The following is a 24,457-nucleotide window of genomic DNA, read 5'->3' as shown; positions in this document are numbered from 1 at the left end:
CAGAATTCTCTAGCTTAGAATTATACCTTTCTTTGCCAAACCTAGAAGTCGGGCCCCCCACCCTGGGATCCCCCAGAGGGAGGCCTGCACCGTCATGCGGCAGGCTTGTCCGTTTTGGAAGCAGGCTGATGGGCAGCCCAGGATTGCTTCAGTCTGGGCTTGGCAGGTCTGGAAACATGAGCTTGCTTTGGGTATGCCTGACCTTGGGTACGCTTTACCTGGAGGATGAAAGGGCCAAGAAAAGTACTTTTAGCCTTCTGCGTGGTAGGAGTCATACTAGGTAGGCAAGCTGTTTTAGCAGTAGCCAGATCAGCTACAATCTTATTGAGGTCTTCTCCAAAAGGAGATTCAACTGAGGCAGCACAAGGGAACTCTCATCTGGGGACAACAACTGCAGGGAGAACACATATTTTCAGATGAACATGGTAGGGCAGAAGGCTGCCTAATACTGAAGCACCCCCAAACAACAAATCAAATGCAACTTACTTGACAGAGATGTGCCTGAGCAACGGCCCTCCCCAGCCCTATCCCAAATCATACTTATTTTGCATAGGAGATACCATGGTCATGAAGATTGTTCTCCCAGGGTTAGGTTCATTCATTGCATTCTGGGTATGCTGACCCCTGTGATTTCCCCAAATGTGGGAAACTCGACTGCATTATTTGTGGTAGTGGGGGACTGTGTTTGTGCTTTCCTCTGGTCAGCTCTGGTAAAAGTCAGATTTCTTTGTCTCAGATCTTCCTCTAGCCTTGTTCTTCTTTCGAGAGTTCCCTTGTGCTGCCTCAGTTGGATCTCCTTCACTTGACAGGGGGGTGCCCGAGCAGCGACCCTCCCCAGCTCTAGCCCAACTCCTACTTACCTGCCAGGTGAGATACTATGATCATGAAGTTGCTTCTCCCAGGGCAAGGCTCACCCATTGCACTCTGGGTGTGCTGCCCCTGCGATTTCCCCAAATGTGGGAAACTTGACTGCATAATTTGAGTTTTCCCTGGTCGGCTCTCATGTAATTCAGATCTCTTTGTCTCAGGTCTCTCTCCAGCCTAGTTTGCTGTCTGGTTCCACTTCTTTTTTCTTGAGCCCCTCCCTTCTATACCCTTGTGCACTATCCTGACTTCTCCTCCCGTCTGCTTACTTTGTGCCTCCCAATGCACAATGCAAACTACGGGTAGTGCTGCAGGGCCCACACCCTTTTACTTGCTTTACAGAGCAGCTCTGGAGCTGTTACAGTGCCCAGCTGCTGCAAGAAATCAGCTTGAATGCTTCAGGGGCTGGGGAATGGCCAACATGAGCCCCACACCGAAGGAGGGTGGGGGTGCTTAATGCGAACTAGGGGTCATCCAAGCACCACAAAAGGCCTCCATGCCCTGCACGCTCCTTTTCTCTTTTCATATGCAGACGAGGGTTGAAGCCAACTTTGACCCACTGCTTGGATGACATCACCATATTCAAATCCATCTGCTGCAGGCCATCCCCCAGGAATGCTTGCACTAGTTGTTGCATTTGGTTTGTTGTTTGGGGGTGCTTCAGTATTAGGCAGCCTTCTGCCACCCCATGTTCATCTGAAAATATGTGTTCTCCCTGCAGTTGTTGTCCCCAGATGAGAGTTCCCTTGTGCTGCCTCAGTTGAATCTCCTTTACTTGACAGAGATGTGCCTGAGCAACGGCCCTCCCCAGCCCTATCCCAAATCATACTTATTTTGCATAGGAGATACTATTGTCATGAAGATTGTTCTCCCAGATTTAATTAAGTGATTTTATAAAAAACAGCTAGGAAGCACAATTTAGCAGTGGGTTGCAGAGAAAAAAATAACATTTTAAACCTACCGGTAAATTTTTTTTCTCGTAGTCCGTAGAGGATGATGGGGACTCCGTAAGGACCATGGGGGATAGACGGGCTCCGCAGCAGACATGGGCACTTTAAGAAAGACTTTAGATCTGGGTGTGCACTGGCTCCTCCCTCTATGCCCCTCCTCCATACCTCAGTTAGAGAAACTGTGCCCAGAGGAGACGGACAGTACGAGGAAAGGATTTTTGTTAATCCAAGGTCAAGATTCATACCAGCCACACCAATCACACCGTATAACTTGTGATATACTACCCAGTTAACAGTATGAAAACAACATAGCATCAGTCCAAGACCGATGAAAACTAACATATAACCCTTATGTAAGCAATAACTATATACAAGTCTTGCAGAAGTAGTCCGCACTTGGGACGGGCACCCAGCATCCTCTACGGACTACGAGAAAAAGATTTACCGGTAGGTTTAAAATCTTATTTTCTCTTACGTCCTAAAAGATGCTGGGGACTCCGTAAGGACCATGGGGATTATACCAAAGCTCCCAAACGGGCTCCTGCGGATGACTCTGCAGCACCGATTGAGCAAACAGGAGGTCCTCCTCAGCCAGGGTATCAAACTTATAGAACTTTGCAAAGGTGTTTGAACCCGACCAAGTAGCAGCTCGGCACAGCTGTAGTGCCGAGACCCCCGGGCAGCTGCCCAAGAAGAGCCCACCTTCCTAGTGGAATGGGCCTTGACTGAATTAGGCAACGGCAATCCCGCCATAGAATGCGCCTGCTGAATCGTGTTACAGATCCAGAGAGCAATAGTCTGATTTGAAGCAGGGGTGCCAATCTTGTTGGCTGCATACAGGACAAACAGTGCTTCTGTTTTTCTGACTCTAGCCGTTCTGGCCACGTAAATTTTCAAAGCCCTGACCACATCAAGGGACTCGGAATCCTCCAAGTCACGCGTAGCCACAGGCACCACAATAGGTTGGTTCATATGAAAGGATGAGTCCACTTTTAGCAGGAATTGAGGACGGGTCTGCAATTCCGCTCTATCCATATGGAAAACCAGATAGGGGATTTTATGTGATAAAGCTGCTAATTCCGACACTCGCCTAGCGGAAGCCAAGGCTAATAACATGACCACCTTCCAAGTGAGATATTTAAACTCCACCATTTTAAGTGGTTCAAACCATAACCTTAACACCACGTTAAGGTCCCAAGGGACCACCAGAGGTACAAAAGGAGGCTGAATATGCAGTACTCCCTTCACAAAAGTTTGTACTTACTTCAGGAAGAGAGGCCAATTCCTTTTGAAAGAAAATGGATAAGGCCAAAATCTGAACCTTAATAGAGCCTAATTTTAGGCCCAAATTCACTCCAGTTTGTAGGAAGTGAAGGAAGTGGCCCAGGTGGAATTCTTACGTATGAGCATTCCTGGCCTCACACAAAGAAACATATTTTCGCCATATACAGTGATAATGTTTAGATGTCACGTCCTTCCTAGCCTTTATTAGCGTAGGAATGACCTCATCTGGAATACCCTTTTCCGCTAGGATCCGGCGTTCAACCGCCATGCCGTCAAACGCAGCCACGGTAAGTCTTGGAACAGACAGGGCCCCTGTTGCAACAGGTCCTGTCTTAGAGGAAGTGGCCACGGATCTTCTGTGAGCATTTCCTGCAGATCTGGATACCAGGTCCTTCGCGGCCAATCTGGAACAATGAGAATTGTTCTTACTCCTCTTTTTCTTACTATTATCAACACCTTGGGTATGAGAGGTAAAGGAGGAAATACATAGACCGACCGGAACACCCACGGTGTCACTAGGGCGTCTACAGCTACTGCCCGAGGGTCTCTTGACCTGTTGCAATACCTCTGTAGCTTTTTGTTGAGGCGGGACGCCATCATGTCTATCTGGAACAGTCCCCACCGACTTGCAATCTGTGCGAAGACTTCCTGATGGAGTCCCCACTCTCCTGGATGTAGGTCGTGTCTGCTGAGGAAGTCTGCATCCCAGTTGTCCACTCCCGGAATGAACACTGCTGACAGTGCGCTTTGATAAAGCTAAATATTTATCTTATTTAAAACCCTTTGTGAGGTCTAAGAACACTGTACGCTATTTGCGTATGGAGTACCGTAAGGGTACGCTCGTTGCGTAACAATCGCTTAGCCGTGGTCGAGACGCTCAAGCGTCACGTTCGCTCACGGCCAAGAGATCACAGGCAGGCACGCTATTGGCTGCTGACTAACGTAATGGTTCGCTATAGCGTAACGGACGCTGTATCGGGAGCGGGCTGCTCGAGCGATACAGACGCTCACGAGAATACGCTGTTGGTATCGGGCACACTTATAGGTGAGCGACTACCGTAATGCTACGCTATCAGCGTAGCGGACGCTCGAGACCACGAGGAGATCACGAGCGGCGCCGACGCTCACAATGTTAAACCTTTATGTCTAAACCACAAACAATGTAATTTGCTGTAAAACCTTAGTGTAGAGATAGGGTGTAAATGCAACACTGTATAACCTTATTAACTCAAAAGCTGTTCGAGCGTCACCGACGCTCTGAGAATACTTAACACTATAAGAAATACACAAATACCGTGCTTAGGGTCCAACGCCTAATATATATATTATGAATGTTATACTTGCAAAAGAATTAATACAATACAAGTCATACACTACAATATAACATAGACTAACTAACCAGGTAACTACACAGTAAATACAATACAAGTACGTTTAAGAGAAAATGAGAGAAAGAGAAGAGAGAGAGAGAAAGATATGGCCCATAATAACAAGAAAAGACAATATGATTACGGAGAAAACTTACGCACAAAGGAAACGATCGCATGCGCCTCTGGACATCCAGCTCCCGATTTTCAGCAATGATAACCGATGAAGAGTGAGTGCTGGATGTGATCGGCCTGTCTATTTATGCCCCACACACAATACAATTCAATGGTCCCTACAATCTCATTGTTCATTGGACACAGGAATTCGTCTTCGCATTATAACAAAAGGTCATAGGTTGATTCATACAGGTGGGCTGTGACTATTTCCAACAGCTCAGGTGGGAGGGAAACTGGGTTTCCCGCCGCATGGATAAGTAAGTGCAAATACAGTAAATGTTCATAAACTTCTTATGTCCATAACTATTCGCACGAGCGATTGATCCGCTTCAAACCAACACCGGAATATTGCTAATTAAATACTCTTCCGATGGATACTAAACACCACTGTATTACTCCTGTCTGACCCTTCGTATCAAACAATGAGGGATCTCTCTGTCCAGGAACATACTACATTAACTAAACTTTCAGAATCTATCAAAGGGACCATAATCTACAAAATGCATTATATGGTGAAAATATGTAACGAAAGAGTCGCCCGCTAGACGCACACAATCTCTACCGTAAATGTGCATACCGTGCGCCTGCGGGTGCCCGCAACAGCGAGTATGCGCACGCACGGTAGAGCGCACGCATGCGCAGCAGGGACACATATGAGGTGCAAATATGGCAGTGTGCATCGTGATATTTTTCTGACTTTGACAGTCCACCCTTTGGCAGTCAACAATAACTGCCACTTCCTAAAACATTTCAAAAAGAGAAAAATATATGTCAGGGGTTAATACATTTACATGGTTGGGTAGGGGAGGAGAGGAGAAGGTAGGAAAAGGGTATGACCTAGTGAGATAGCAGAAGCATGTGTGTATGAATCCATGTTTGGGGGGTCATGTATCATCGTGCCGTACGTGTTTTAAATCAAGCTTTGAGGTATTGCGAAGTATACATTTGAATTCCTTCTTATCCCGTGGTACGGGTCTGTGGATGGGCTGTCAAACTTTACCGAGCTTTTTTCGGATTTTGGTTGTAACAAAAATGGGGAGCACATTTTAGTTGATGATACATGAATGGGGGAATATGTGATTGCTGATATCTGTGCCTGTATTCCCTATACTATGTGTGTAATTACCTGAAGGTTGTAGAGATGAAGAAAATACATAGTTACGGTAAATGCAGTGGTATTCTATGTCAGGTTAATGAACATTCGTCGATTGAGGTCTTGTTTGGTGTCTGTTGAATGCAGTCTTCTTTGTGCTTTTGCCCATAAGGTGCGAGCAAAAAGCTTTGTCAATGTCCATAGATTTACAAAAGTGTTGGGCTAGAGTAATTTTAAAATTTCTAGGGAAACTGGGGATCTATGGCATAGTTCATCAAAAATCTGTGTATAAGGTTGTCAAAACTTCTTCTTTAATCCATCTGTTGTCTGTATATCGGCTCATCAAATTCCTCGTCCAAGTGGGTCTTTTTACCTCAGAGGAAAACGGAAAAACAGGTGAAAGAAACGGACCGTAGAAATCGCATTACAATTTCCTCACTCCTTAAACTCATCACCCTGGTACTTCGTTTGCACTTCGTTAAAGCCTGACCGCATCTAAATATCAAGCCAATCGTTATGATAACACCTAAGATACATAGGAGAAACTTCCCTACATCCATTATAACTCCTTGAGCCCATTCTCCTAAACCGGAGAACCAATTTCGCGGGTTCAACCATGACACCCAACTAGTCAGCTCATTACTCACAGCAGCAAGGGTGAGATTGTGTCTCCTGCGAAATTCCCACTTCAATTGGAGAATATCGTCCATCTTTTGGTCTATGACCTCGACCGGGTCCTCGGTACTATTCGTTATATATGTGCAGCATTTCACGCCGTACTGCGTTGCCAGTGTGACACAATATCCACCTGTTACTGCTGTGAGATAATTGAGAATCATTCTATGCTGAACTAGTTCTGTTTTATAAGCTTGAAGTTCTCTTCCAGTATACCTAAACGTGTCATCATACATTTCTGTGATATTGTCTAACAAATTTGCGAGCGCAGATATGTATTTATAATTCAACACTCCTCTGGCGGTGCGAGTGAGGTCTAACGCAAGTAGAAACTGAATCCCGGTGGATTCATGGATCATGTCAGAGGCCGGGTGCTCTGTTCTTTCTATCAGGTGCCGTTTAACTACGTGCTCGTAATGGGTGTGAGTATAAGGAGTTTGGGCAACACGGTGTATGTCTTTCATTTTGGCATGTGATACAGTCATTACCTCAGGCAATACTTTTCCAATATAACACAATCCTTCAGAGTTTGGGGCAAGCCACTTATACGCCTTCCTCCCGCATATGAAATATGCATCATCGGGGAGAACATATGGGACGGAGTAGGACATAACCATATTACACATTTTCCATGTGAAATCTCCTAACCCTAATTCTCCCATCTGTCTAGTACACGTATCAGCTTGTACGATATGTGCACAGTATCCTGGTGATACCTCTCCAACTCTCGTAATCCTACTTCCTAGGGTATACCTATACCGGAAAGATTTTCCTCTACTGGCTATGTGGCGTATAAGCTCTGTATCTGTCGGCATTCTATCTGCTCTATATGAAAAGGTCATGGTTTGGTTACTCCATGACACTTCCCAATTTCCCGGCTTTCGGGGATTGGAAATGTTAAAACATATGAGGGATCTATCCACATGATATTGGTGGAGCTTCAAACTAGGAGGACTGGAGATATTAAACCTCCTGTCCACCGGTCTCCCACCACTTAGCTCAAGTACCTCCCCTATCGTTAAAGGAAATGGTACTAGTCCTGATTTGCTATGACCTTGAGGTACTTGAGAGCATACCCAACAATCTGTTTGATTTAACACGCTACCCACTAAGGAGTGATAGTCACTCAAGGGATGCCGGTCCATGTGGATATTAAAACTGGATTGGCATTTCTTAATGCACCCATCCTCGACTACGTTGTCACAGAGCCTACAGATACAGTTTTCTTCAGCTAACAATCCTTCACAATTCCTTCTATTGTCAATGCTATCGGATCGTTTTCTGATACTCGCCTTTGCTTGTTGATTATGTTGTTCTCGGAAAACTACGCCTCCATCTCTGTCATCAGAACCCATTCCAGAACCTCTCTCGACCTCCATGGTACTCTCGCCGGACCAGACTGCTCTGGTCAACATCATGGTCAACAGGAAAATCCGGATCACAGTCTCTTGGGGCAAGTCCATCTTATAGGAGGAAACGAAGAAGAATGAGAAGGGGGGGAAAATAATTTGAGGGAGAGGGGATGGGAAGTTGGAGAAAAACAATAAAAGGGAACAGGGAATCGACAACTGCTTTTGATCTTGTGATTTTCAATGCTCAGGTGCCGCCTCAGTCCTCCTGGAACAGACACTCCAGTGATACAACGTCCTCTACCGTCTGTTCCTTATCACGGGACCTCTCTGGATCAGCAACCTTCTTACAATGGGACGAATGAACCCAAGTCTCTCTCTCGGCAACTTTCAATGCTGTAGTGCTAGTCAATAAGACTTGGTATGGTCCTTCCCATCTGTCAATAAGGCAACCTGAGCGTAGAAAATTTCGTATCATTACATACTCCCCAGGTTCAATGTCATGACAATTACTATCTGGTAAATCAGGAATCACCAACTTCAAATTATTATTTTGATTCCTTAGCTGTTTACTCATATTAACCAGGTACTTTACAGTCACTTCATTGTTACACTTCAAATCATCCTGAGGGTTAATCATAACATGCGGTTGTCGACCAAACAAGATTTCAAAAGGGGACAGATTAAGAGGGGACCTGGGAGTGGTTCTGATGCTGTACAGTACAATGGGTAAAGCTTCTGGCCATGTCAATCCTGTTTCTGCCATAACTTTGCTCAAATTATTTTTAATAGTGCTATTCACTCTTTCCACCTTCGCACTCGCCTGTGGACGGTATGGAGTGTGCAGCTTGCTATCAATTCCCATCAACTTACACATTCCTTGAAAGACATCACCTGTAAAATGGGTACCCCTATCACTTTCGATAATTCTAGGGATACCATATCTACATACAAATTCCTGCACAATTTTCTTAGCAGTAAACATAGCGGTATTTGTGGCCGCCGGGAATGCTTCAACCCAATTTGAGAACACATCTATACAAACAAGTACATATTTCAAATTTCGACAAGGGGGTAATTGAATGAAGTCAATCTGTATTGCCTGGAAAGGACCGCCTGCAGGTGGGATATGAGATGGTTCTGTTGGTATTGCCTTTCCGATATTCTTTCTCACACAGGTAAGGCATGACATTGCTCTCTTACTTGCATGAGATGAAAATCCTGGGGCGCACCAATATGCTCTTACCAACTTGCACATTCCTTCCTTGCCCAGATGAGTCAGCCCGTGAGCTGCCTCAGCTAAACATGGAAGATATGCTCTGGGGGCCACCGGTTTACCTTGTCCATCCGTCCAGAGTCCTGAGGACTCCTGGCCATATCCCTTCGCCTTCCAGACTGCCTTTTCCTGTGTGGAACACAAATTTTGCATTTCACACAACTTCTGTGTGTTGATGGTATTAAATACCATCAGTTGTGTGGTGTCTGTCTGTCTGGGGGTACCAGCTGCTAACTTAGCTGCTTCGTCTGCTCGGCTGTTACCAAGTGATACTGGGTCCTGGCTATATGTGTGTGCTTTACACTTGATAACAGCCACTCTGTCGGGTTCCTGTATCGCTGTTAGAAGCCTTTTGATGTGAGCTGCATGCGCTACCGGTGTACCAGCTGCCGTCATGAAATTTCTGAGGCGCCATAGGGCTCCGAAATCATGGACTACCCCGAATGCGTATCTAGAGTCGGTGTAGATATTGGCTGATTTGCCCTTAGCCAATTCACATGCTCTGGTTAGGGCGACCAGTTCAGCAACCTGGGCTGAGTGAGGTGGGCCTAGCGGTTCCGCTTCTATGGTGCCTTGGTCATCTACGACTGCGTATCCAGTACACAAGTCTCCCGAGTCTGACTGTCTGTGACAACTACCGTCCGTGTAGAAAGTTAGATCTACATTTTCCAGCGGGTTGTCACTGATGTCAGGCCTTGCGGTAAAATTTTGGGTCAAATATTCCATACAATCATGTGTGTCCTCCTGTGTGTTAAATTCTCCTTCCCCACCACTCTCATCCTCCACCCTTTGTGCCTGTCCAGGCACACCTGGGAGATATGTTGCAGGATTTAATGCACTGCATCTCCTTATGGTGATGTTTACGGGGGCCATTAGTGCCAATTCCCATCTTGTAAACCGCGCTGATGAGACGTGCCTGGTTTGGGCAGAATTTAGCAAGGCTGACACTGCATGTGGTGTATGAATTGTGAGGTTGTGACCTAGCACTACATCTTCGCTTTTCGTTACTAGCAATGCTATCGCAGCGACGCTTCGCAAGCATGTGGGGAGGGATCGCGCTACCGTGTCTAGCTGAGCGCTGTAGTATGCTACTGGCCTGCTGGCATCACCGTGCTTTTGGGTTAAGACGCCTGCCGCGCAACCAGCACTTTCTGTTCCGTACAGCTCAAAGGGTTTCCCATAGTCTGGCATACCTAATGCTGGTGCCTGCGTTAGGCACTGTTTAAGTCTCTCAAATGCCATCTCGGACTCGTCTGTATGCGAAATCCGATCAGGTTTGTTTGAGGAGACCATCTCCTGCAGAGGTAACGCTAGAATGGAAAACCCTGGGATCCAGTTACGGCAATACCCACACATTCCTAAAAATGTTCTGATCTGTTGCTGGGTTTTTGGCAGAGTCATGTCTCTAATTGCTTGAATTCTATCAGTGGTCAGGTGTCTCAGTCCTTGTGTTAGACAGTGTCCCAAATATTTTACCTTAGTTTGGCATAATTGCAACTTGTCTTTGGAAACCTTGTGTCCTGTGTCTGAAAGATGAAACAGGAGCTGTTTCGTATCCTTCAGGGATGCTTCCAATGAATCAGAACACAGTAGTAGATCATCCACGTACTGTATTAATACTGATCCACTCTCTGGTTGGAAAGACTGTAAACAATCATGCAAAGCCTGGGAAAATATACTTGGACTGTCTATGAAACCTTGTGGTAATCGAGTCCATGTGTATTGGACTCCTCTGTATGTGAATGCAAACAAATATTGGCTGTCAGGGTGCAGAGGTACCGAAAAGAAAGCGGAGCAGAGGTCAATAACAGTGAAAAATTTCGCAGTGGGAGGGATTTGCATAAGGATGACAGCTGGATTTGGCACTACGGGGAACTGACTCTCAACTATTTTGTTGATCCCCCTTAGATCCTGCACTAGCCGGTAACCCCTCCCCCCACTCTTTTTCACAGGGAAGATGGGACTATTGGCAGTGCTGGACGTTCTTACCAGAATACCCTGTTGTAGCAAGCGCTCTATTACGGGATACACTCCTAACTCCACCTCTGGCTTCAGAGGGTACTGTGGGATTTTTGGAGCTATCCTACCATCTTTTACTTGTACAACTACAGGAGCTACGTTTGCCATTAATCCAGTGTCCTGTCCATCTTTAGTCCAAAGTGACTCTGGTATCTGGGATGTAATTTCTTCTACTTTGGATGGAGTCCTATTTGTCATAATGGTATGTGACATTAATTTTGATGGGGAGTCTAACATGTCTCGCACTTCCTGAGCGTGATTCTCAGGTATGTCCAAGAATACACCTTCAGGAGTACAATAAATGACGCACCCCATTTTACACAATAAGTCTCTTCCCAGGAGATTAGTCGGTGCCGATGCAGCCAGCAAAAAGGAATGCTTGGTATGTAAAGGCCCTACTGTAATCTCGGCTGGTTTGCTAACAGGGTAGTGCTGGACTACTCCCGTTACCCCTATGGCTGGAATTGTCTTACCAGTGGTTCTCATGCCCACTGTCGAATTTATCACTGATTTGGCCGCCCCTGTGTCTACAAGAAAGTTTAATGATTTACCAGCTACATTGATTGCAATTTCAGGTTCACTCCCAAGGCTTGCAATCAATTTTACTGGCTGCAGATTACAGGTATGGCTACACCCCTATTGGGTATGGTGACCTCCCTGAATCCCGCTGGCAGCAACTACTTGTGAAGGGGTTAAATGGGAACTGCCAGGAGTTTGCCAGTCTCTGTTCGGGGGGTATCTTTTTGTTTCTCCTGCATGTGGCTCATAACTCCGTCTCTGCGGACCTTGCTCCCAATGTCGTGTGTCGTGTCGTTGTCTAGGGGGTTGGTAAGATCTTTGCGAATTTTTCGCTCTACAGTCTCGTGCTATGTGTCCCTGTTTATGACAAAAATAACATGTTACCACATTTGACTTACCCACAGGGTTTGGTGATATAAACACAGGCTGTTTTGTGGTCAGGGCCTGTATACTTACTGACATTAACTTATCACCTTGCGACTCCCTGTGTCTGGTGATATTCCGGTCGTGATCAATAGCAGCCTCTTTCAAAGTAGCCACTGACAGACCTCGCCAACATGGTTGCGTGGTCTGTACCCTTGTCTTTAATGCTTCTTTTAAACCATCCATTAGCACAGATACTGCTACTTCTTGATGGTTTGCATTGGTCCTAATGTCCTCTATGCCAGTGTACTTTGCCATTTCTAATAATGCCCGGTGAAAATAATCAGCAGCTGTTTCTGTCTCTTTTTGTTTAATGGAAAAAATTCTATTCCATTTGGCTACAGCTGGGAAATACTCCTTTAACTGTAAATTTATTCTTTTTACGTTATCTTTGTTGTACACATCTGTAAGAGGTACATCCAGATCCAATCCACAGTCAGCTAAAAATTGAGCTGAGTCGACATTGGAGGGTAAACATGCCCTCAGCAATATCTGCCAGTCTTTGTTATTGGGCTCTAAAGTGTTTCCTAGGTCTCTGATGTATTTTTGGCTAGCAACTAAGTATTTTCTGGGGTCAGGGAATTCAGACACTATGGTCCTTAATTCCATTCTGGAAAATGGGATATACATGGCAATGTTCCTGATAGGAGTGACTCCTGATGTGTCAGTTTTCCCATTTGGAACAGCTATTACCCTAACAGGATTAAGTCTACTAACATCATTCTGTGTAGATTCTACAGCCTGTGGTGAAATGGTTTCAGCATAGTGTAAGGTGCCGTACTTACCCGTTGATACGACCTCACCTGTCCCTCCGCTAGGGGGCTTTGTTACTAATCTTATGGGTTGGGCCGTGCCTACTGTCGTTTCTGATATAGTGGCTGCTAGAGAGAGCGCCGATATTGTTGCCGATTCGTCCTCTTGATCACACTCCTGGGGAAAGTTCAAAACAGGGTACAACTTGCACGGGTTAATGCTTGCATTGGTTAACTTATTAACATTATCCTTAACATTTATACAGTTGCTAAGTGCCTGTTTGTTACCCCCTGATGCGTCATTCTCCGCAACCAATTTCTCTCCTGATATGTATGGTGGCGGCGGGGCCATGGCTATCAGTTTCCTGATAGGGCCAGATCCCGCCGCCAGAGCCAATCCTCTCTGTATTTCACCCTCCTGTTGCCATAGCTGCAAATGATCATAATGTTGGATTCGTCTCTTTGTTGATTTAATGAGACATATCCTCCTCCTTAAATTCATTAACACTTCTGGGCTGAAGCTACCTACTCTTGGGAATTTCTCCCCGTCATGTACTGTCATTCTCTCCCATTCATCACATAAAATTTCTGTATGTAAACCATATTTTTCACACATTACATACCTTGCCGACCCGACTGGTCGGTTTACTGAATCAACCCGAACCGAGGTTGATCGCCCCCTTCCTGAACAACTGGCCCCCATAATTTGCAGGTGTTGCTTGCTCTACCTCTGACCTTTATCTCAGGGTCTTCTGCGAACCCTTACAAAAAACCAAAATATTAAAAGATAGGTTGACGGTGAAGTTTACCGAGCACCTCACTCACTCGCCCACGCCGACCAATACGCCCACACACTGATATAGCGTTGGCGTACTCGACCCAGGGCCCCTATGAACCTCTATTTACTGGAACATGCGAGAGATATCCGAAGAACACTTACTCTTTCCAGTAACTATTGGTTGTTGGACAATTCCTGAGTGACCAGCGAACTTCCCTTCAGAAAATAAAAAATTACACAAATAACGTCAGAATGTACAAATAGTTTTATGACCGGGTTTGTACACAAATGGTACTGGTCAGACTAACTTAATGCACACAATTACGTGCGGTACAATCGTTCAGCACATAAGCAACTAATCTTATGTACGGAGCGACCAGTGGAATCGACATTCAGCAGCTGCGAATTCCTTCAGCCTGAGCTTTTTATGGCCTATATGGGTGTCGCACCAACCCTTCTTGGTGTTGTGCCTTGTCTCTATAGCGGACTTCCTTGTCTGCTGTACTTGGACCTCCTGGTCTGTTATGCGACCTCCTGGTCTGACCTCCTGGTCTGTTACAGTATGACCTCCTGGTCTGCTACACTCTAATGCTCAAATTTTATGTTTAACCAGAGATGCCTCCCTAGCCACCACGTATGTCACTTACACGTATGTACTTCACGAGAACTCGATGATTTCTGTGGTTCAATCCCCAAAATTGTAAAAACAAACACTCACTCACCACATACACACTTTTGTTTCTATTTCTATTTCTGCACAGAAATTTTTCTTTAGACCAGATGTGTTGTAAATTTGGAGAAGGATCTGTTAATTTAAATTTCGGATTTAAAATAGATTTGCGCTATTTATCGCCTGTTGCGCTATTTATCGCTTGTTGCGCTATTTATCGCCTGTTGCGATATTTATCGCTTATTGCGCTATTTATCGCTTATTGTGCTATTTAAAAATCAACACTATCGTGTGATTTGAGTTACGTGGGCGTACCCAGACGCTCCGTTGCATAATTTACGCTGCGTGCGTCGGCCTTTGCGTATGCGAGTCTCAGCCTTTTGTTAGAGACACGTGTATACAAAACCAATGTCCACCGTAACACAACTAACACGTTTTATCAATGTAGATGATCCTCAGTCGTCTACCGTGCAACACACCAATCTCTCCTTTTACCTTTAGGTAGAGCTGCGTGTGTGCTTTACACTTTATCCCTTAACGCATTACTTTTACACTTTAACTATGAAATAGCGAAAAATCTCTCTTAGCACGTTTTATCAATTATAAAATGGCAAACAGGAGAGTGATATATGAAAATACACGAATGAAAAAGAAATGCAGATATGCGTGTGTGCGTACGCAAGATAGAAATAAACAGTTTTAAAAGACACTAGTGTGTTGTTCTTACCTCCGGTTCCCGGATTCCTTCAGCACCCTTTACTAAGCGAAACAGACGCTTATCCCGTCAGCACTGCGAAGAATATGATCTCCCGCCCTTTGCTGATGGATAATGTCTGCTGAAATTACCTAGCAGAGATATGTGAAGGACAGGACGAGCCGCCAATTGATAAAGCTAAATATTTATCTTATTTAAAACCCTTTGTGAGGTCTAAGAACACTGTACGCTATTTGCGTATGGAGTACCGTAAGGGTACGCTCGTTGCGTAACAATCGCTTAGCCGTGGTCGAGACGCTCAAGCGTCACGTTCGCTCACGGCCAAGAGATCACAGGCAGGCACGCTATTGGCTGCTGACTAACGTAATGGTTCGCTATAGCGTAACGGACGCTGTATCGGGAGCGGGCTGCTCAAGCGATCGGCCTGTCTATTTATGCCCCACACACAATACAATTCAATGGTCCCTACAATCTCATTGTTCATTGGACACAGGAATTCGTCTTCGCATTATAACAAAAGGTCATAGGTTGATTCATACAGGTGGGCTGTGACTATTTCCAACAGCTCAGGTGGGAGGGAAACTGGGTTTCCCGCCGCATGGATAAGTAAGTGCAAATACAGTAAATGTTCATAAACTTCTTATGTCCATAACTATTCGCACGAGCGATTGATCCGCTTCAAACCAACACCGGAATATTGCTAATTAAATACTCTTCCGATGGATACTAAACACCACTGTATTACTCCTGTCTGACCCTTCGTATCAAACAATGAGGGATCTCTCTGTCCAGGAACATACTACATTAACTAAACTTTCAGAATCTATTAAAGGGACCATAATCTACAAAATGCATTATATGGTGAAAATATGTAACGAAAGAGTCGCCCGCTAGACGCACACAATCTCTACCGTAAATGCGCATACCGTGCGCCTGCGGGTGCCCGCAACAGCGAGTATGCGCACGCACGGGAGAGCGCACGCATGCGCAGCAGGGACACATATGAGGTGCAAATATGGCAGTGTGCATCGTGATATTTTTCTGACTTTGACAGCTTACATGATTCTCCGCCCAGCGAAGAATTCTGGTGGCTTCCGCCATCGCCACTCTGCTCCTTGTGCCGCCTTGGCGGTTTACATGAACTAGTGCGGTGACGTTGTCTGACTGGATCAGAACTGGTTGGTCGCGAAGTAAGGTCTCCGCTTGACATAGGGCGTTGTATATGGCCCTTAGCTCCAGGATGTTGATGTGAAGACAAGTCTCCTGACTTGACCAAAGACCTTGGAAATTTCTTCCCTGTGTGGCTGCTCCCCAACCTCGGAGGCTCGCGTTCGTGGTCACCAGGATCCAGTCCTGAATGCCGAACCTGCGGCCCTCTAGAAGGTGAGCACTCTGCAGCCACCACAGGAGAGATACCCTGGCCCTGGGGGACAGGGTGATCAACTGATGAATCTGTAGATGTGACCCGGACCACTTGTCCAGTAGGTCCCATTGCAAGATCCTCGCATGGAACCTGCCGAAGGGAATGGCCTCGTATGATGCCACCATCATTCCCAGGACTCGAGTGCAGTGATGCACTGACACCTGTTTTGGTTTCAATAGGTTCCTGACCAGAGTCATGAGTTCCTGGGCCTTTTCTATCGGAAGATAAACCCTTTTCTGGTCCGTATCCAGAATAATGCCCAAGCAAAGTCAGACGAGTCGTAGGAACCAACTGCGACTTCGGGATATTGAGAATCCAGCCGTGTTGCTGTAACACCTTCAGTGAAAGTTATACGCTGTTCAGCAACTGCTCTCTTGATCTCGCTTTTATGAGGAGATCGTTCAAGTACGGGATAATTGTGACACCTTGCTTTCGCAGGAGCACCATAATTTCCGTCATTACCTTGGTGAAAATTCTCGGAGAAAATTCTGGAGAGACCAAACGGCAACGTCTGAAATTGGTAATGACAATACTGTACCGCAAATCTTAGGTACGCCTGATGAGGTGGATAAATGAGTACATGAAGGTATGCATCCTTTATGTCCAGAGATATCATAAAATCCCCCCCTTCTAGGCTGGCGATGACCGCTCTTAGCGATTCCATCTTGAACTTGAACCTTTTCAAGTATAGGTTCAGGGATTTTAAATTTAATATGGGTCTGACCAAACCGTCCGGTTTTGGGACTACAAACAGGGTCGAATAATTTCCATTTCCTTGTTGAAGCAGGGGAACCTTGACCACCACCTGTTGAAGATACAATTTGTGAATTGCATTTAACACTATCTCCCTTTCCTGGGGAGAAGATGGTAGGGCCGATTTGAAAAACCGGCGAGGAGGCACCTCTTCGAATTTCAGCTTGTAACCCTGAGAAACAATTTCTATTGCCTAGGGATCCACCTGCGAATGAACCCAGATGTGGCTGAAAACTCGAAGACGTGCCCCCAACTGGGCGGACTCCTTTAGCGGAGCCCCAGCGTCATGCGGTGGATTTTGTAGAGGCCGGGGAGGACTTCTGTTCCTGGGAACTAGCTGTGTTGTGCAGCTTCTTCCCTCTGCCCTTACCTCTGGCAAGAAAGGACACACCTCGTACTTTCTTGTTTCTCTGTGATCGAAAGGACTGCATTTGATAATGTGGTGCTTTCTTAGGCTGTGAGGGAATATAAGGCAAAAAATTTGATTTACCAGCTGTAGCTGTGGAGACTAGGTCCGAGAGACCTTCCCCAAACAATTCCTCACCCCTGTAAGGTAAAACCTCCATATACCTTTTTGAGTCGGCATCACCTGTCCATTGCCGGGTCCATAGGACTCGTCTAGCAGAAATTGACATAGCGTTTATTCTAGAACCCAGTAGACTAATGTCACTTTGAGCATCTCTTATATATAGGACAGCATCTTTTATATGCCCTATGGTCAATAACATAGCATCCTTATCTAGGGTCTCAATCTCTGCTGATAAGGTATCTGTCCATGCTGCCACCGCGCTACAACCCCGGCCGACCCAATTGCCGGTCTGAGTAAGGTACCAGAATGTGTGTAAATGGACTTTAGGGTAACCTCCTGCTTGCGGTCAGCATGGTCCCTGATGGTAGCCGTATCCTGGGATGGCAGCGCTACCTTTTTGGATAAGCGTGTCAATGCTTTATCCACCCTAGGGGAGGATTCCCACCGTATCCTGTCCATTGGCGGGAAAGGATACGCCATAAGAATCCTTTTGGGAATCTGCAGCTTTTTGTCTGGAGATTCCCAAGCTTTTTCACATAATTCGTTCAACTCATGTGAGGGGGGAAAGGTTATCTCAGGTTTCTTTCCCTTATAGATGTGTACCCTCGTGTCAGGGACAGGGGACTCTGTGATGTGCAAAACATCTTTTATTGCAATAATCATATATCGAATACATTTAGCCAATTTTGGCTGTAACTTTGCATCATCGTAGTCGACACTGGAGTCAGAATCCGTGTCGGTATCTGTGTCAACTATTTGGGATAGTGGGCGCTTTTGAGACCCCGAAGGTCCCTGCGACATAGGGACAGGCATGGGTTGACTCCCTGACTGTTCCCTAGCTTCAGCTTTGTCTAATCTCTTGTGTAATAAGTTTACATTAGCACTTAAAACATTTCACATATCCATTCAGTCAGGTGTCGGCGTTGTCGATGGAGACACCACATTAATTTGCTCCTGCTCCTCTCTAGGAGAGCCTTCTACCTCAGACATGTCGACACACGTGTACCGACACACCATACACTCAGGGAATCCTCTTATCTGAGGACAGTTCCCCAACAAGGCCCTTTGGAGAGACAGAGAGAGAGAGTATGCCAGCACACACCCCAGCGCTATATGACCCAGGAAAAAAACACAATAATTTTATGTTTACCCAGTAGCGCTGTATTTCCATATATATATGCGCCTAATTATGTGCCCCCCTCTTCTTTAAGACCCTCTTTCTACCGTGGTATAAGCAGGGGAGAGTCCGTGGAGCTTCCCCTCAGCGGTGCTGTGGAGAAAATGGTGCTGGTGAGTGCTGAGGGAGAAGCCCCACCCCCTCAGCGACGGGCTTCTGTCCCGCTCAAATATAGTAAAAAAATGGCGGGGGCTCTTATATATATATATACAGTGCCTAGCTGCATATATATTTATTTTGCCAAAGAGAGGTCTATATTGCTGCCCAGGGCGTCCCCCCTGAGCCCTTCACCCTTACACTGACTGCCGTGTGTGAGGTGTATGGGAGCAATGGAGCACAGCTTTACTGCTGTGCGTTACCTCAGTGAAGATCATGAAGTCTTCCGCCGCCTCTGAAGTCTTCTTTTCTTCTCATACTCACCCGGCTTCTATCTTCCGGCTCTGCGAGGGGGACGGCGGCGCGGCTCTGGGACGGACGGCGAGGGTGAGACCTGCGTACCGATCCCTCTGGAGCTAATGCTGTACAGTAGCCTAAGAAGCAGAGCCTATCAACTCACAGAAGTAGGTGTGCATCTCTCCCCTCCGCCCCTCGATGCAGGGAGTCTGTTGCCAGCAGGCTCCCTGAAAATAAAAAAATCTAACAAATATACTTTCTGTCAGGAAACTCAGGAGAGCTCCCTGAAAAGCACCCAGTCTCCTCTGGGCACAGTAGTAAACTGAGGTCTGGAGGAGGGGCATAGAGGGAGGAGCCAGTGCACACCCAGATCTAAAGTCTTTCTTTAAGTGCCCATGTCTCCTGCGGAGCCCGTCTATCCCCCATGGTCCTTACGGAGTCCCCAGCATCCTCTAGGACGTAAGAGAAAAATTATGCTGGCAGAAAAATCCAATTGAGTGATTAAACAGCTCCAGAGCTGCTCTGTAAGGCAAGTAAAAGGGTGTGGGCCCTGCAGCACTACCTGTAGTTTGCATTGTGCATTGGAAGCCTAGTTTGCTGTCTGTTTCCACTTCTTTTTTCTTGAGCCCCTCCCGTCTATACCCTTGTGCACTATCCTGACTTCTCCTCCCGTCTGCTTACTTTGTGCCTTCCAATGCACAATGCAAACTACAGGTAGTGCTGCAGGGCCCACACCCTTTTACTTGCCTTACAGAGCAGCTCTTGAGCTGTTACAGTGCCCAGCTGCTGCAAGAAATCAGCGTGAATGCTTCAGGGGCTGGGGCATAGCCAACATGAGCCCCACACCGAAGGAGGGTGGGGGTGTTTAATGCGAACTAGGGGTCTCGCACAATGCGAACTACAGGTAGTGCTGCAGGGCCCACACCCTTTTACTTGCCTTACAGAGCAGCTCTGGAGCTGTTACAGTGCCCAACTGCTGCAAGAAATCAGCTTGAATGCTTCAGGGGCTGGGGCATAGCCAACATGAGCCCCACACCGACGGAGGGTGGAGGTGTTTAATGCAAACTAGGGGTCATCCAAGTGCCGCAAAAGGCCGCCATGCCCTGCACGCCCCTTTTCTCTTTTCATATGCAGACGAGGGTTGAAGCCAACTTTGACCCACTGCTTGGATGACATCGCCATATGCAAATCCATCTGCTGCAGGCCTTCCCCCAGGAATGCTTGCACTAGTTGTTGCATTTGGTTTGTTGTTTGGGGGTGCTTCAGTATTAGGCAGCCTTCTGCCCTCCCATGTTCATCTGAAAATATGTGTTCTCCCTGCAGTTGTTGTCCCCAGATGAGAGTTCCCTTGTGCTGCCTCAGTTGAATCTCCTTTACTTGACAGAGATGTGCCTGAGCAGCGGCCCTCCCCAGCCCTATCCCAAATCATACTTATTTTGCATAGGAGATACCATGGTCATGAAGACTGTTCTCCCAGGGTGCGGTTCATTCATTGCATTCTGGGTATGCTGACCCCTGTGATTTCCCCAAATGTGGGAAACTCGACTGCATTATTTAATGCGAACTAGGGGTCATCCAAGCACCGCAAAAGGCCGCCATGCCCTGCATACCCCTTTTCTCTTTTCATAAGCAGACGAGGTTTGAAGCCAACTTTGACCCACTGCTTGGATGACATCACTTGCTGCCTTTCCAATGAAGCAAGTTTAATTTAATAATAGGTGAAAAACCATCCCTACAAAGGTGTTAATCAGATACTTGGCTTTGTGGACACTTTTCAGAGCACAAATTTGTTAGCATAAAAATAAAGCCAGAAAATGAAGAGCTGTTTAATCACTCAATTGGATTTTTCTGCCAGCATATTTCTTTTTCTCTGCAACCCACTGCTAAATTGTGCTTCGTGGCTGTTTTTTTTATAAAATCACTTAATCAAATCTAACTCTGATTACATCAGAGAAGGCCAGGTACCCTACACCATAAGAGGTGGTTTGAAATTTTTACTTGTCTACTTAAAGATCACCAAAATCTGATAACGAGGTCAATTACGTCCCTAGGTGGGATTGAACCACCAACCTTTTGGTTAACAACTGAACACGCTAACTGTTTGCGCCTCAGAGACACTTTGCAAAAGTACATACTGACAAAGGTTAATAAGCATTCATCTAGAACGTTTCCTAGAAAAACTTTAAAAAGTCAATAATCTGGAGAGTTTTTGTAAGATGTTCCTTCCATCAACCAATGAAGAAACACATTGGTACTTTCCCATGATGAGTGAGTGCTTCAGGATCTCTTGCACTTACATGTGCAGCAAAGGACTACAATGGAAGCATGCTGGGCCTATAACCCAGAGGTAGGCAGATTGCAACTGTCCTCTGCTATATGCATTTTTTTTGTTAATTAAAGTAATCCAAAACTGGGATTGATATTTTGGCTCTTTTATTTTTACTTAAAGTACAATAACTTTTACTGTTTTAATTTGTTTTAATAATATATTGACAGTATTGTTTTCTTTCAAAAATCCACTTAATTTTCTTTACCCTATTATTAAAATGGTAATTGACAAAAACAAACTACATTGTCACCAGAAGAGCAATACAAAATGTACAAGTGATATATTAAAATCATCTTTTCAGCTTGAATTTCAATGATGCATTGAGGTAACGATTTTGTGAGAAACATCTTCACCCTTAAATAAAGATTTTCTTAATTCCCTACCTGTGTGCTAATTAGATATCACCTTGTTTTCACATTAAACAGACTTTCACATGAGAAAGCAGCAAGGATGCAGTGGCGTTAATGTTTCCTGGTGTCAACCTGTATTATTTCAGTAGACATTGAAATGAGGATGCATCTTGCTGCCTTTCCAATGAAGCAAGTTTAATTTAGTAATAGGTTAAAAACCATCCCTACAAAGGTGTTAATCAGAGACTTGGCTTTGTGGACACTTTTCAGAGAACAAATTTGTTAGCATAAAAATAAAGCCAGAAAATGAAGAGCTGTTTAATCACTCAATTGGATTTTTCTGCCAGCATTTTTCTTTTTCTCTGCAACCCACTGCTAAATTGTGCTTCCTAGCTGTTTTTTTTATAAAATCACTTAATCAAATCTAACTCTGATTACATCAGAGAAGGCCAGGTACCCTACACCATAAGAGGGGGTTTGAAATTTTGACTTGTCTACTTAAAGATCACCGAAATCTGATAACAAGGTCAATTACGTCCCTGGGTGGGATTGAACCACCAACCTTTTGGTTAATAGCCTTATACACTAACTGATTGCGCCACAGCGACACTTTTCAAAAGTACATACTGACAAAGGCTAATAAGCATTTATCTAGAACGTTTCCTAGAAACATTTTAAAAAGTCAATAATGTGGAGAGTTTTTGTAAGATGTTTCTTCCATCAACCAATGAAGAAACACATTGGTACTTTCCTATGATGAGTGAGTGCTTCAGGATCTCTTGCACTTACATGTGCAGCAGAGTACTGTAATGGAAGCATGCTGGGTCCATAACCCAGAGGTAGGCAGATTGAAACTATCCTCTGCTATATGCATTGTTTTTATTAATTAAAGTAATCCAAAACTGGGATTGATATTTTTGCTCTTTTATTTTTACTTAAAGTACAATAACTTTTACCATTTTAATTTGTTTTAATAGTATATTGACAGTATTGTTTTCTTTCAAAAATCCAATTAATTTTCTTTACCCGATTATTAAAATGGTAATTGACAAAAACAATCTACATTGTCACCAGAAGAGCAGTACAAAATGTACAAGTGATATATTAAAATCATCTTTCCAGCTTGAATTTCAATGATGCCTTGGTGCAACAATTTTGTGAGAAACATCTTCACCCATAAAGAAAGATTTTCTTAATTCCTTACCTGTGTGCTGATTAGATATCACCTTGTTTTCACATTAAACAGACTTCCCCATGAGGAAGCAGCAAGGATGCAGTGACGTTTATGTTTCCTGGTGTCAACCTGTATTATTTCAGTAGACATTGAAATGAGGATGCATCTTGCTGCCTTTCCAATGAAGCAAGTTTAATTCAGTAATAGGTGAAAAACCATTCCTACAAAGGTGTTAATCAGAGACTTGGCTTTGTGGACACTTTTCAGAGAGCAAATTTGTTAGCATAAACATAAAATCAGAAAATGAAGAGCTGTTTAATCACTCAATTGGACTTTTCTGCCAGCATAATTTTTTTTCTCTGCAACCCACTGCTAAATTGTGCTTCCTAGCTGTTTTTTATAAAATCACTTAATCAAATCTAATTCTGATTACATCAGAGAAGGCCGGGTACCCTACACCATAAGAGGGGGTTTGAAATTTTGACTTGTCTACTTAAAGATCACCAAAATCTGATAACAAGGTCTATTACGTCCCTGGGTGGGATTGAATCACCAACCTTTAGGTTAATAGCCATACACACTAACTGATTGCGCCACAGCGACACTTTGCAAAAGTACATACTGACAAAGGCTAATAAGCATTCATCTAGAACGTTTCCTAGAAAAACTTTAAAAAGTCAACAATCTGGAGAATTTTTGTAAGAAACACATTGGTACATTCCCATGATGAGTGAGTGCTTCAGGATCTCTTGCACTTACATGGGCTATTAACCAAAAGGTTCCCACCCAGTGATGTAATTGACCTTGTGATCAGATTTTGGTGATCTTTAAGTAGACAAGTCAAAATTTCAAACCCCCTCTTATGGTGTAGGGTACCTGGCCTTCTCTGACGTAATCAGAGTTAGATTTAATTAAGGTGCACAAGGGCATAGAAGGGAGCGGTTTAAGAAAAGAGAAGTGGAAACAGACAGCAAACTAGGCTGGAGAGAGACCTGAGACAAAGAGATCTGAATTATACGAGAGCCGACCAGGGGAAACACAAATTATGCAGTCAAGTTTCCCACATTTGGGGAAATCGCTGGAGCAGCACACCCAGAGTGCAATGGGTGAGCCTTTCCCTGGGAGAAGCACCTTCCTGATCATAGTATCTCACCTGGCAGGTAAGTAGGAGTTGGGCTAGTGCTGGGGAGGGTCGCTGCTCGGGTACCCCCCTGTCAAGTGAAGGAGATCCAACTGAGGCAGCACAAGGGAACTCTCGAAAGAAGAACAAGGCTAGAGGAAGATCTGAGACAAAGAAATCTGACTTTTACCAGAGCTGACCAGAGGAAAGCACAAACACAGTACCCCACTACCACCAGGAAACATTAACGCCACTGCATCCTTGCTGCTTTCTCATGTGGAAGTCTATTTAATGTGAA

General features: G+C 45.0%; 3 non-coding genes and 1 pseudogene across 3 annotated transcripts; 3 read left to right on the top strand and 1 right to left on the bottom strand.

Annotated features, from left to right (window-relative positions):
• The first annotated feature begins 536 nt into the window (after positions 1-536).
• On the top strand, positions 537-700 carry LOC134989055 (U1 spliceosomal RNA). Its single transcript, XR_010194382.1, has one exon. It is a non-coding gene; the product is annotated as a U1 spliceosomal RNA (small nuclear RNA).
• Positions 701-852: 152 nt separating this feature from the next.
• Positions 853-1,015, top strand: LOC134989033 (U1 spliceosomal RNA). The gene has a single exon (XR_010194365.1). It is a non-coding gene; the product is annotated as a U1 spliceosomal RNA (small nuclear RNA).
• A 19,598-nt stretch (positions 1,016-20,613) lies between these two features.
• On the top strand, positions 20,614-20,792 carry LOC134989044 (U1 spliceosomal RNA; annotated as a pseudogene).
• A 3,252-nt stretch (positions 20,793-24,044) lies between these two features.
• LOC134989035 (U1 spliceosomal RNA) lies at positions 24,045-24,207 on the bottom strand. Its single transcript, XR_010194367.1, has one exon. It is a non-coding gene; the product is annotated as a U1 spliceosomal RNA (small nuclear RNA).
• Positions 24,208-24,457: the final 250 nt, after the last annotated feature.

This window comes from Pseudophryne corroboree, unplaced genomic scaffold, assembly GCF_028390025.1.
Source record: "Pseudophryne corroboree isolate aPseCor3 unplaced genomic scaffold, aPseCor3.hap2 scaffold_1094, whole genome shotgun sequence".
Classification (NCBI taxonomy): domain Eukaryota; kingdom Metazoa; phylum Chordata; class Amphibia; order Anura; family Myobatrachidae; genus Pseudophryne; species Pseudophryne corroboree.
The sequence above is the reverse complement of the archived record's forward strand: the minus strand, read 5'-3'. Positions and strand labels throughout refer to the sequence as shown.